This window comes from Apodemus sylvaticus, chromosome 2 (assembly GCF_947179515.1).
Source record: "Apodemus sylvaticus chromosome 2, mApoSyl1.1, whole genome shotgun sequence".
Lineage (NCBI taxonomy): Eukaryota > Metazoa > Chordata > Mammalia > Rodentia > Muridae > Apodemus > Apodemus sylvaticus.
In genome coordinates, this window is record NC_067473.1 from 160132071 (window position 1) to 160144812 (window position 12742).

Below are 12742 nucleotides of genomic sequence, written 5' to 3' on the forward strand. Positions count from 1 at the left end.
CTAAGAATTATAAACATTACCAGAATACAAACTGTTTTGTGTGAAAATTCTTCGAAACTTTCAAAACTACGTGTCACGAGGCTAGAGGACAATACACAGGCCACTCAGAGGAAATGTATCACATCCCTGCAACCATTCCTGCATGCTACAGTACCAGCCTGCTAGGCGAGATGTGTGCACTGGTACAATTGTGGCACGGACATACCCATAATCATTAAGGTTGTTTTTTGAAGCCTATTCCACAGGAAGGAATTCAGGCTTGGTGTTGTTAACCTGGTCAAGGCCCATAAGTCTAGAGGTCTTAGGACCTACAAAGATCAACTATAGTTGTTTTGCCTGATAATCTATGTTCATGCCCACAGATCAGTGCTGCCCTCTGCCCTTGGCCAGAGAAGCTTCCCTCTACAGAGGTCAGCAGGTAGAGCAGTGACTCATAGCTGATCAAAGTGCTAAAAAATAAGTAGCTACTCAGGTGTTCAGCCCTAAATGGAACCATCTGTATCAGTCTTAGGGTTTGGGTTAGGGTTTGGACGAGCACTTAAAACACTGTCTTGGGGACGTGACCTTACTGTTTCCCACATGAACTCACTGTGGCTATGGTCACCTGCACAAGAGCAAGTTGACCAGATCACTCTGACTCCTGACAGGCAGCGCTAATAGGTTAATCATAGGCCATTAACAAAGGAGGGAGAGGACATGAAAGGGGCAGAGAAGAATATTAGGGGTCCCTGGGGTAGTAGGAGGGAGCAGTGAGGATTCCAGGAAGCAGTGGGAGGGGAGAGTTGGGGTGTATATGACCAAGAGGTATTGTTTACATGAATGAACATATCAGAATAGATATTCTATTTTTAAAGCTGTATGTGAGATAAGATTTATTTCACCTTCCAACCTTAAAAAAAAAAAGAAAGAAAAAGAAAGAAAACCTACAAGTTAGATCCAACAAAAGTCTAAATTGCTTCACAGGAAAAAAAAAAACCAGTGAGCATAAAACTACGTGACTGGAAACTCAAACAAACCCCAACCAAGAAAGAGATTCTGCTAAGTCCTCCAATTTTAAATAATGACCTCCCAGGGGAAAACAATTCTGCCATCACAGCAAATTGATGGCTAACAGTGAGCGGATATATGTTCATGAGGAAAAACCTACAGTGCTTTTAGAAAATGAGAGAAGTTTATTTCCATGCTGGAAAGCAAGCACTTTTCCTCTGTTAGACAGTAAAACTCCTGTCCTGAGTTCACTTCCCTGGGGAAGCAGTGAACTAATCACTGAAAATTCCTCAACTTCCATGTATGCCCCATGGCATGCATACAGCTGCAGTCTCTCTCTCTCTCTCTCTCTCTCTCTCTCTCTCTCTCTCTCTCTCTCTCTGTGCATGTATGTGTGTGTGTGTGTGTGAGAGAGAGAGAGAGAGAGAGAGAGAGAGAGAAATAATAACAAATAGAATAATTCTAAATTTATTTATATAATGGTGATGTAAGTTATTTTGCTTACATGTATGCATGTATATCACATGCATGCCTGGTGCCTGTGGAGATCAGAAGAGGACATCAGATCCTGTAGAACTGGAATTAGAGGTGGCTGGGATAAGAACTAGACCAGGGTCTTCTTGCAGGAACAGTGAGCACTTTTTTATTCTTTTGGTTTTTAGACAACGCCTCACTGTGCTGTTCGGAACTCGCTGTGTAGACCACGCTTGCCTTGAACTCACATAAAAGCCCCCCTAGTGCTGGGATTAGAGGCATACAATCCCACACCAGCCTGGTAAGCACTCAACCACTGAACCATCTCTCCAGCCCCTAGAATAAATATTTAAGTAATAACATAAAATTTTTACTTTGATCAATAAAAAAATGATAGCAGTAAGACTGGGCGGTCCAGAGACTGAGTCTTAAGAAGCTTCGCTGCCCCTGATCTTTCCCATTTTGCAGGCTAAGATCACGATGCTGAGGAGAACAAGACAACCCCACCAGCAGCCAGCCATCTTGCTGTCGCTCTGGCAGCCACACAGTTCTCACCAGAATCATGAGAAAAGGTGTGAATCCACCATTGTTAGAGTAGATGTCGATACAACGCTGTTTTAAACCACAAAGTATTGGGATATGTTGTGCAGCAAGAAAAAATATATATATATGTTCTCAGGGAAATTTAAATTTCAGACCCGACTCTGAGTGTCCTAGTCCTTCAAGAACAAAGCTCCTAGTTTGGAATACGAAGATACTGTCTTAAGTGTCACCACTCCAATTTGCCCAAATAGACCAGCTATTTGGTCTTGGTTCCCAAGAACTCACAACACTAAATTGTAATATGATTCTTTCCTGCTAAGAAAAGAGAGTTTCAAGTGAGACACTGAGTTACTTTGAAGCATAAATTCTTTGGTTTACACAGCATCTGGGAACTCCAAGGAGCCCAGTGGACTCGGGACCCAACACTTCCCAACCCCCCCCCCCTCAAATTCCACTCCCCTTCCAGACTGTACCTTCTCCCAGGGCAGATCACCAGCTTGTCTGCTCCTCTGAAGACCCCACAGTCTGAAGGCCTCACAGGAGGTCTGCTACAGCCAGAGCCACAGGCCTCCCAGGAGACCTGCAGCAACCCAGGGACACAGGAGGCAAGACACCCAGACCAGCTAACACCAGAGATAATCAGATGGTGAAATGCAAATGCAAGACCACAAGCAACAGAAGCCAATATGCTTTAGCATCATCAGAACTCAGTTCTTCCACCACAGCAAGCCCTGAATATACCAGCATACCTGAAAATCAGGAACCTGACCTAAAATCCTATCTCATAAAGATAATAGAGTCCTTTAAGGGGAAGATAAATAATTCACTGAAAGAAACACAGGAAAACATAGGGAAACAGGTAGAAGCCCTTAAAGAAAAAACAAATCCCTTAAAGAAATACAGGAAAATACAATCAAACAGGTGAAGCAATTGGGGAAAAAAAGGTCTAAGACCTAAAGATGGAAGTAGACAATAAAGAAAACACAAAATGGAGGCAACCGTGGAAATGGGAAACCTAGGAAAGAGGTCAGGAACTACAGATGTAAGCATCACCAACACAATATAAGAGATGGAAGAGAGACTCTCGGGTGTAGAAGCTCCTTAGAAGTTATTGACACACTGTCAAAGAAAATTCAAAACATAAAAAACTCCTAACCCAAAACATCCAGGAAATTTAGGACATAATGAAAAGACCAAATCTAAGAATAATAGGAATAGAGGAGAATGAAGATTCTCAGCTCAAAGGACACAAAAATGTCTTCAACAAAGTCATAGAAGAAAACTTCCCCAACCTGAGAGAGAGAGAGAGAGAGAGAGAGAGAGAGCCATAAATGTACACGAAGCCGATAGAACACCAAATAGATTGGACCAGAAAAGAAAATCCTCTCGTCACATAATAATCAAAACACCAAATGCACAGAACAGAGAACGGATATTGAAAGCTGCAAGAGAAAAAAAGTCAAGTAACATAGAAAGGTAGACCTATCAGAATTACACCAGACTTCTCAACAGAGATGCTAAAAGCCAGCAGAGCCTGGACAGAGGTTACTCAGACACTAATTGAACACAGATGCCAGCCCAGGCTACAATATCTGGCAAAACTCTCAATCAACATAGACGGAGAAACCAAAATACTCCAGAACAAAGCAAACTTCAAACAACATCTCTCTACCAATCTAGTTCTACAGAGAATTCTAGAAGGAAAACCACAACACAAGAAGGGTACCTACACCAAAGGAAAAATAAAAGAGAAAGATCAATCATCTCACAACAAAGCAAAAAGGAGAGAATCACATGCATATAATGCCACCTACGATAACAAACATAACAGGAACGAACAATCATCTGTCTATAATATTTTTCAATATCAACAGAGTCAATCCCAATAAAAAGGCATAAGCTAACAGACTGGATACACAAAGAAGATCCAGCATTATGTTGCATTCAAGAAACACACCTCAATAACAAAGACGAAGTAAAAGGCCAGAAAAAAGTCTTCCAAACAAATAGTTCCAAGAAACGAGCTGAAGTTGTCATCCTAGTGTCCAATGAAATAGACTCTCAACCAAAAGTTACCAAGCAAGATGGGGAAGGACACTTCATATTCATCAAAGGAAAAATCCACCAAGAGCAAGTCTCAATTCTGAACATCTATGCCCCAAATGCAAGGGTACCCACATTCATGAAAGAAACTTTACTAAAGCTCAAAATACACACTGAAGCCAACATAATAATATTGGGAGATTTCAACACCCCACTCTCACTAATGGACAGGTCATTGAAACAGAAACTAAATAGAGATGCAGAGAACTAACAGAGGTTATGAACCAAATGGATTAAATGGATATCTACAAAACATTTCACCCTAAAACAAAAGAATATACCTCATGAACCTCATGGTACCTTCCCCAAAACTGACCACATAATGGGTCACAAAACAAGCCTCAAGAGATGCAAGAAGACTGAAATAATCCCATGCATCCTACCAGATCACCACGGCCTACAGCTGGACTTCAATATCAATTTGCCTGTAAAATTGTGATGTTCTTGTTTTTAATAGCTGAGTTGTATTCAAATTTGAAAATGAAACATGTTTTCTGTATCCAAATTTCAGTTGAGGGACATCTGGACAATTTCAAGTTTCTAGATGTTATAAATAAAGCAGAAATGAACATAATGGAGCAAATGCTCTGGTGGGTATATGCCTGAGCAGTAACCCTAAGTGAAATTCTTCCTCCTGCTAAGTCATAAATTATTGGAAGAAGTAGGCAAATTATTTCCTAGGTCCAGGAAGGTGACTCAGTGCCATCCTTACTTCAGAAGATGAACACATCTCTTGGTACATGGTGTGCAGTTACTGATCTAGTAAACACCTTTTGCCACTATATCTCCATTAACATCATCAGAAGCAATTTGATTTATTTGGCATTGACAATAGTATACCTTTATATTTTTGCCTTGAGAATATATTATATTTGTCTGTAACCCTCTCCCCAAAGATACCTTGAGCCCTGTCCAATGTTAGGCTGTGGGCCTCTGCATCTGTTATAATCTGGCTCTGGGTTCAGACTCTCAGAGGACAATGTTGCTAAGCTTCTGTCTGCAAGTATAATACAGTATCTTCAGTAAAGTCAGGGTTTGTTGCTTGCCCATGAAATGGGTCTCATGTTGGGCAGGGTATCTTTAGGGCATTCCCCCAGCCTCTGCTCTATCATTAGCCTAATTTTCTTGTAGACAGGACAGATTTTGTGTGGAAATTATTTGGGTCCAGGTGAGGTCCTTAACTCTCCATGGGGGGTCCTGCCTGGCTGCAGGATGTGGCCCTCTTCAGGGTTCATATCTCATTTCCATGCATTTCAGCTAAGATTACCCACATAGACTCCTTGGTACCCTTGAATTTGTCATCTCTGGCACGTGAAGACTGAACAACTCTCTACTCAGCGATAACTTGTTCAGGGAAGATAGAAAGAAAGAAATTAAAGACTTCCTGGAATTCAATGAAAATGATGACACAACATACCCAAACTTATGGGAACAATGAAAGCAGTCTTAAGAGGAAAGTTCATAGCACTACGTGCCCAGGTAAAGAAATTGGAGAGATCTTACACTAGCAACTTAACAGTGCACCTGAGAACTCTAGAACTAAAAGAAGTAAACACATCCAAGGTGAGTAGAAGGCAGGAAATCAACCAAATAGAAACAAAGAACAATACAAAGAATCAACAAAACCAAAAGCTGGTTCTTTGAAATAATCAACAAGATAGATAAACCTTAGCCAAACTAACTAAAGGGCCCAGAGACACTATCCAAATTAACAAAATCAGAAATGAAAAGGGAGAGATAACAACAGAAACTGAGAAAATTTTTAAAAATCCTCAGATCTTACTACAAAAGCCTATACGCAATACAACTGGAAACTCTAAATGAAATGGATGATTTTCTAGACAGATACCACGTGCCAAAGTTAAATCAAGAAATCGAGAGCAAGTAAACTATCTAAACAGACCCATATCCCCTAAAAAAAAACAGAAAAAGTCATTAAAAACCTTCAAAAAAAGCCCAGGGCCAGATGGCTTTAGTGCAGACTTCTACCAGACCATCAAAGAAGAGCTAATACCAATACTCCTCAAACTATTCCATTAAATAGAAACAGAAGGAACAGTACCTAATTCATTCTATAATGTCACAATTACTCTGATTCCTAAACCAAACAAGGACCCAACAAAGAAAGAGAACTTCAGACCAATTTCCTTTTTGATATCCATGCAGAAATACTCAGTAAAATTCTCACAAACTGAATCCAAGAATACATCAAAACAATCATTCATCATGATTAAGTAAGGTTCATCCCAGAGACGCAAGGTTGGTTCAATATACAAAAATCCATTAATATAATCCACTAAATAAACAAACTCAAAGAAAAAACACATAATCATCTCATTAGATGCTGAAAAAGCATTTGACAAAATACAACACCCCTTCATGTTAAAAGTATTGGAGAGCTCAGAAATTCAAGGCCCATACTTAAACATAATAACAGCAATATACAGCAAACCAACAGCCAATACCAAATTAAATGGAGAGATACTTAAACCAACCCCACTAAAATCAGGGACAAGACAAGGATGCCCCCTGTCCCCATATCTATTCAATATAGTACTCAAAGTTCTAGCTAGAGCAATAAGACAACAAAAGGAGATCAAAGGGATACAAATTGGCAAAGAAGAAGTCAATATACCACTATCTGCAAATGATATGATAGTATATATAGGTGACCCCAAAAATTCCACCAGAGAACTCCTAAAGCTGATAAACCACTTCAGCAAAGTGGCTGGATATAAAATTATCTCTAACAAACCAATAGTCTTCCTCTGCTTAAGGGATAAATGGGCTGACAAAGAAATTAGGGAAATGACACCCTTCACAATAGTCACAAATAATGTAAAATATCTTGGTGTGACTCTAACCAAGCAAGTGAAAGATCTATATGATAAGAACTTCAAGTCTCTGAAGAAGAAATTTAAGGTTAAGATGAAAAGATCTCCCATGCTCAGGGATTGGCAGGATTAACATAGTAAAAACAGTCATCTTACCAAAAGCAATCTACAGAATCAATGCAATCTCCATCAAATTCCAACTCATTTATTCATAGAGATAAAAAGAGCAATTATCAAATTCACCTAGAGTAACAAAAAACCCAGGATAGTGGAAACTGTCGGAGAATGACAAACCTGACCTCAAGCTGTATTACAGAGCAATGGGAAGAAGAGCTGCATGGTACTGGTACAGAGACAGACAGGTTGCTCAGTGGATGGAGCTGCAGACCCAGAAATAAACCCACACATTTGCAGGCACTTGATCTTTGACAAAGAAGCCAAAAAAATATATATATACAATGGAGAAAGGAAAGCATCTTCAATGGGTGGTGCTGCTCTAGCTAGCTGGCTGTATGTACAGAAATGCATATATATGTCGCCTTGCACAAGGCTCGAGTCCAAGTGGATCTCAACATAAAACCAGATGCACTGAGTCTAATAGAAGAGAAGGTGGGAAAGAGCCTCGAAGTCATTGGCGTGGGAGGAAATTTCCTAAGCAGAAATCCAATGGCTCATGCTCTAAGATCAAGAATTGATAAATGGGACCTCATGAAACTGAAAAACTTCTGTATGGCAAAGGGCATAGTCAACAGGACAAATCAGCAACCTACAGATTGGGAAAAAAAATTTCACTAACCCCCACATCCAACAGAGGACTAATATCCAGGGTATATGAAGAACTCAAGAAACTAGCCACCAAAAGGCCAATCAACCCAATAAAAAACTGGGGTATACAGCTGAACAGAGAATTAACAGATTCTCGAATGGCTGAGAAGCACTTGAGGAAATGTTCAAAGTCCTTAGTGATCAGGGAAATGTAGACCAAAGTGACCCTAGGATTCTACCTTATACTCATCAGAATGGCTGGGATCAAAACCTCAGGTGACAGCACATGTTGGCAAGGATGTGGAGAAAGTGAAATGCTCTTCTCTTGCCGGTGGGATTGTAAACTGATTGACACTGGAAGTCAGTATGGAGGTTCCTCAGAAAACTGGAGGTGGATCTACCTGAAAACCCAGCCGTGCCACTCTTGAGCATGTACTCAGAAAATGTTCCACCATGCCACAGGAGCACATGCTCCACTATGCTCATAGCAGCCTCATCTGTGATAGCCAGAAGCTAGAAACAACCCAGATGTCCCACAGTGCAAGAATGGATACAGAAAATGTGGTTCATTTACACAATGAATGCTATTCACCTATTAAGAACAAGGACATCATGAGTTTTGCAGGCAAATGGATGAAACTAGACTATATCACCCTGAGTGAGGTAACTCAGACCCAAAACGTATGCATGGTATGTATTCACTAATAAGTGGATATCAGCCCAAAAAGTACAAAATACCCAGGATATAATCCACAGAACTCAAGAAGGTTGACAGAACAAAGGGCCCAAGTGAGGATCCTTGAATCCCACTTAGGAGGGAGAAGAAAGCTATCATGGGGGAAGAGGGGGAGACCTGAGTGGGAGAGGGGAGGGGGAGGGAAAGGGGTGAATACTGTCAAGTATTGGGGAGTAACAAGACTGAGGCCCTGAGTACCAGCAGAAGAAATAGAGACAGGCAGCCTGGGGTGGGGGGAGGGGGCGTGGAGAGGACCCTCTAGAATGTGCCAGAGACCTGGGAGCTGGAAGACTCTCAGGACTCAAAGGGAGGGGCCTTGGATTGTGTGGCCTACAGTGGAGAGAGGGAACTTGTGGAGTCCACCTCCAGTGAAAAGACAGGACATCGAGTGGAGGGGTGACAGCACAGTCAAGGGTTGTTCCTGTCTGGAAGAACTGCAGGGACAAAGATGGGGGAGGGGAGCCTGAGGGAAGGTAGGCCCAGTAACAGGCCCAAGTTGGGATCTGGCTGTGGGGGGCGGGGGGCCTCCAGGGCCTGATACTATTACTGACACTGTGGTGTGCTTGCAGACAGGGACCTGGCATGGATGCCCTCTGAGAGGCCCGAGGAGCAGCTGAAAGATTCAGGTGTGGATGCTTACACCCAGCTAGTGGGTAGAGGCCGAGGACCCCTGTGGCTGAAGATGCTAGGGGAGGCTGAGGAGGTGGGTGGCCATGGGAGCAGTCAGGATCTCTCAGGCACTGGGCCACCTACCAGGCAGCATACGCCAGCTGATAGAAGGCCCTGACACATATACAGCAGGGACTGCCTGGTCTGGCCCCAGTGAGAGAAGGCACACCTAACCCCTGAGAGACTTGAGGCTCCAGAAAGTGGGGAGGTCTGGTAGGGTGGGGTGGGGGTGGAGACATCCTCTTGGAGACAGGTGAGGATGGGGGAAGGAAGGTGTACCAGGAGGGGGATAAGGACTGGACTGTAAAGAAAGATTAAAGAATAATAAAAATTCTTTTGTTTAAATCAAATACTGCACTGACAAGAAATACACACTTAGACGTGAGTATATCTATGTCAATATTGTCATAAAAAGTAAACATCTTTGAGGTAAGGAGATCGCTCGGTGTGTAAACATACTTGCAGCACACATCTGCTAACCTGAGCCCAGATCCCCAGAGCCCCCAGAGACTCAATGTGAAAGTGGCAGTAATCCCAGCATGCCCTGGGAACCCACAAAAAGTGTGATTCAGTGTGAAAGTGGCAATAATACTCGCAGATACTGGAGTCCCCAGAGGGATGGAAACACCTCCAAAGCTCACATGGCCAGCAACAGAAACCTGTGTCAAACAAGATAGAATGCCATAGCCAACACCCAAGGTGCTCTCTCTCTCTCTCTCTCTCTCTCACACACACACACACACACACACACACACACACACACACTTTCACACTTTTAAAATTAAGCATTCTTATATATTAATGAAACATATATATTAATGAACCTTATCTGCTTTAAAGGTTTTTAGACAAGAATAAGGGAAATCTTGATTTGGTGTCTTTCATGATCTCAGGGTCTCTGCAGTATACAAGAAGATAATAAATACAAACACAATAAGCTAATGGTTATTAGTCATGAAAAGTCTGAAGAGAGCCGGGCAGTGGTGGCACACGCCTGTAATCCCAGCACTTGGGAGGCAGAGGCAGGCAGATTTCTGAGTTCGAGGCCAGCCTGGTCTACAGAGTGAGTTCCAGGACAGCCAGGGCTACACAGAGAAACCCTGTCTCGAAAAAATAAATAAATAAATAAATAAATAAAATAAAATAAAATAAAGTCTGAAGAGAAATGATAAATACAAAAGGCTCTAGATCTAAATCCCTAAATAAAAGTTTTTATATCTACCATTTTATATGTAAAATTTTCCAAGAAATAGTCAATTTTAACATGTTTGTCTATTTATTTCTTGAATTTTACCAGAAATATTTTCCATGTAAATCTTCAATGTTATCTGAAAATGTTTATAATTCCATCTTCAATCAACTTAGAATTATCTTTATGCCTATCATTTTTTCTATATAATTTCCATGATAATCTTTAACATGTTTTTCCTACACCCTAGAAAAAATAGGAAAGTAATCTTCCAACAAACCCAAAAGAAGATAACCACACAAACATAAATATAAAATCAAAAATAACTGAAGCAACAATCACTATTCCTTAATATCTCTTAACAACAATGGACTCAACTCCCCAATAAAAAGACATAGACTAACAGAAATATTTCTCATGTAAATCTTCAATTTTATCAGAAAATGTGTGTAATTCCCCTTTTAATTAATTTAGTGATGTTTTTATGTCTACCATTTTATCTGCATTATTTTTCATGATAATCTTCAATTTTAATGTCTTTCTATATATTTCCTCTATTTTATCAGAAATGTTTTCAATGTAAATATTGATTTTATCACAAATGTTTCTAATTCCACCTTCAATTAATTTAGAGGTTTTTATATCTACCATTTTACATGCAAAATTTTCCATGAAATAATCAATTTTAACATGTTTTTCTATATATTTCTTCAATTTTGTCAGAAATATTTTCCATGTAAATCTTCAAGCTTATCAGAAAATGTTTATAATTCCACTTTCAATCAACTTAGGAATACTTTTATGCCTACAATTATTATATCTATATAAAATTTTCCATGATAATCTTCAATTCTAAGATGTTTTTCTACATTTTCCTACAATTTTATCAGAAATATTTTCCATGTAAATCTTCAATTCTATCATAAAATGTTTCTATTTCATATTTCAATGAATTTAGCAATGTTTTACATGTCTACCATTTTACTCTTTAATTTTCCATGAAAATTGTCAGTCTTAACATGTTTTTCTATATATCTCTTCTATTTTATCTGAAATATTTTCCATGTAAATCTTTAATTTTATCATAAAGTGTTTGTACTTTCCTTTTCAATAAAAAAAAGATAATAAAGATTATATGTATGTATGTATGTATGTATGTATGTATGTATGTATGTAAAAAAAAAAGAAGAAAGTGTATATCTTAGGGCTGCACCATTGGTCCACCAGTTAAGAGCATGTGTTGCTCTTCCAGAGGATCAATTCCCAGCATCCACAGGATTGCTCACAACTGTCTGTAAGAATATAGTTTAAGGGGAGTCCAACAATCTCTTCTGGTCTCTGATGGTACCAGACATTTACATGGTATACAAACATACATGTAGGCAGGACATGTATACTATAATAACAACAACAACAATAACAATAATAATTTTAAATCATTATTTGGAAATGTCAAAAAATTAATAAAATATATTTTAAACACGGGTTAAAAAAAGTGCTATTACAGGCCAGCAAACACAAGCTCCAGTGTTTGACTTTGTACTGGAGTTCAAATGAGAGTGATGGATATAAGATTTGAAGGACAGCCAAGGGGTGGTGGTGGCACACACCTTTAATCCCAGCACTTGGGAGGCAAAGGCAGGCAGATTTCTGAGTTCAAGGCTAACCTGGTCTACAAAGTGAGTTCCAGTACAGCCAGGGCTACACGGAGAAACCCTGTCTTGAAAAAAAACAAAATCCAAAAAAAAAAAAAAAAATTGAAGGACAAAATGTAAGTGCTTTTGTTGTGCACACATAAATATAAAAATACAACCTGTTCGTTCTGTTTAGGATTGCATGTACATGATTTCAGGGCGGACTACTTCGGTACTGTATAACCAATTAGGGCCTCATGCCTGGGAAAGACAAATTCTTTCTGCAGTCATTAGTTGCCTGTAGTTCTTCGTCTAGGAGTGGGAGCTTCTAGAGATTTCCCTTTCCCATGTTAGCACATGCATTGGCCTTAACCATTGTTTGGGTCTTATTTAGGAAGACATATTGTTGTGCTATCACTAAGAGACACCACTTTACAGCAGACTTCACATCTTCTTCCTCCTTGTTTCCTGAGCCTTAGATGCCAGGGTTGTGTTTTAGATTTATCCATTGGGGCTAGCACTCGTGATCAGTTGTTCTCTATATTGACCAGTTTTATATAAATGTCTCTATCTGCTGTAAAGAGAAGAGTGAGAGCTACACTTATCTATAAGGATGAGTATTTGGAGTGTTGATGGGAATCATTCTAGTTTGGTAAAGGTGGTCAGAGGTACTCCTCTAAACTCCTTGACCTCACTAGCCCTGGGTAGATAGTTGGGTAAATTTCCAGTAGTAGGCATGATTTCCATTCTGTTAAGCAGACCTTTAGTCCAATTAGACAGCTGCTGGTTATCACCCAGACATAAGTGC